The following is a 2172-nucleotide window of genomic DNA, read 5'->3' on the forward strand; positions in this document are numbered from 1 at the left end:
AAACAACATATAGATGAGTCATGCTTTCTTATCCAATCAGCTACTCTGTGTCTCTTTATGGGAGCATTCAGTCCATTTACGTTTAAGGTGATTATTGATATGTACTTATTTATTGCCATTTTTGTTTAGTGTGGTTCTATTTTTGTTCCCATTTCTACTGCTAATTACAGCAGTCCTTTTAACATTTCTTGCAGTGCTGGTTTGGTGCTAATGTATTCCCTTAGCTTTTTTTTGTCTGGGAAGCTCTTTATTTGATCTTCTATTTTGAATGATAGCACAAGATGCAATTTTCTTGAGGAAAGAGGAAGAGACTGAAGTTGGCAGGTGATCAGAGGAGTGCTTGCTACTCTCACAGCCTTCAGTTTTACTTGCAGCCACCGACTGAAAACGTGTCTTTGATAGAGTTTGAAAACTTGGCTATTGATAGACTTAAATTGCTAAAAGCAGTTGAAAATCTTGGTGTGAGCTATGTGAAAGGAACTGAGCAATACCAGACTAAGCTGGAGGCTGAGATTCGAAAGCTCAAGTTTTCTTTCAGAGAAAACTTATAAGATGAATATGAACCACGAAGAAGAGATCATATTTCTCACTTTGTTTTGCGCCTTGGTTATTGCCAGTCCGAAGATCTTAGACGATGGTTCATTCAACAGGAAATGGATCTTCTTCGATTTCGATTCAATATTTTGCCCAAGGACAAAATTCAAGATTTTTAAAGGGATAGTCATTTGCATTTTGAGGCTATAAGTGATGAAGAGAGGAAACTTCGAAACATGGAGCTTACTACTTCATCACCCAGTTTAACTGACTCTGTTGTGGTGGATTTAGTTTATAAGATCCCTTTTGCTGACGCTCTGGATTTATTCCCAGGAAGGAAAGTCTATTTGGAAGACGGCTTTGCTTATGTACCGCTCAAGGACATTGTGGCAATCGTTCTGAATGAATTTAGAACTAAACTGCCCAAGGCTTTGGTGTTAACAGCGCGGATCTTGCCTGCTGTGCAGTCCGATGAGAGACTTCAGCCTCTGCTTAACCACCTCAGTCATTCCTACATTGGTCAAGATTACAGTACACAGGGCAGCGCTGGGAAGATCTCTTTAGATCAGATAGACTCGCTTTTTACCAAATCCTTTCCACCTTGCATGCGTCAGTTGCACAAAGCCTTGCGGGACAATCACCACCTTCACCACGGAGGCCGAATACAGTATGGTCTCTTCCTGAAGGGCATTGGTCTGACCCTGGAGCAGGCATTGCAGTTTTGGAAGCAAGAATTTATCAGAGGAAAGATGGATCCAGACAAGTTTGATAAAGGCTACTCTTACAATATCCGTCATAGCTTCGGAAAGGAAGGCAAGAGGACAGACTATACGCCTTTCAGTTGCCTGAAGATTATTCTAAACAATCCGCCAGGCCGATTATTATCCACCATTAGGGGATTATTATGGGTGCCCATTCCGTCACAGTGACCCCGAGCTGCTGAGGCAGAAGTTGCAGTCGTAAAGATTCCTCCCGCAGGGATAAACCAGATTTTGGATTTAGTAAAAGGGACACATTACCAGGTAGCCTGTCAGAAGTACTTTGAGATAACACATAATATAGAAGATTGTGGCTTTTCCTTGAATCATCCTAATCAATTCTTTGTTGAGAGCCAAAGGATTCTAAGTGGTGGTAAAGACATGAAGAAGGAAACCTTCCAACCAGAGACTCCTCAACCCAAACCAAGTGTCCAGAAAACCAAGGATACCTCCTCTGCTCTGGCCTCTCTCGATTCCTCCCTGGACATGGAAATGGAAGGACTGGAAGAATACTTCAATGAATGATTCTTGGGCAGTTTGTGACCCTCTTTCCTCACTGGCTTTCATTTCCTAGTCTAACCTTGTTTAACGTCTGCCTCCCGCCCACCCCACCCCAATCCATCTGTGCCTCAAGCAGGTTTGCGGGTAAAAACAAAGACCCACCATATTTTTCTCTAACAACTGGGAAGAAAGAGAATTTCTCTTGAAATCTAACAATTAAATGGTGTGATTTAAGTCCTGTTTTAGGAGATAATACAGCTTTCCAGACCCGTTACAATGCCCTAGAAACAATACAACTGGAAGCAACTTCTATTTTAACCCTTGTCATTGTAATTTTGATCCAACCCATTTTTGGATCATTTTTGTTAATAAATATCAA

General features: G+C 41.4%; 1 pseudogene; it reads left to right on the top strand.

Moving 5' to 3' along the window:
- The first annotated feature begins 281 nt into the window (after positions 1-281).
- On the top strand, positions 282-1817 carry LOC118620207 (annotated as a pseudogene).
- The last annotated feature ends 355 nt before the right edge of the window (positions 1818-2172 follow it).

Source organism: Molossus molossus, unplaced genomic scaffold (genome assembly GCF_014108415.1).
Source record: "Molossus molossus isolate mMolMol1 unplaced genomic scaffold, mMolMol1.p scaffold_m16_p_7, whole genome shotgun sequence".
Lineage (NCBI taxonomy): Eukaryota > Metazoa > Chordata > Mammalia > Chiroptera > Molossidae > Molossus > Molossus molossus.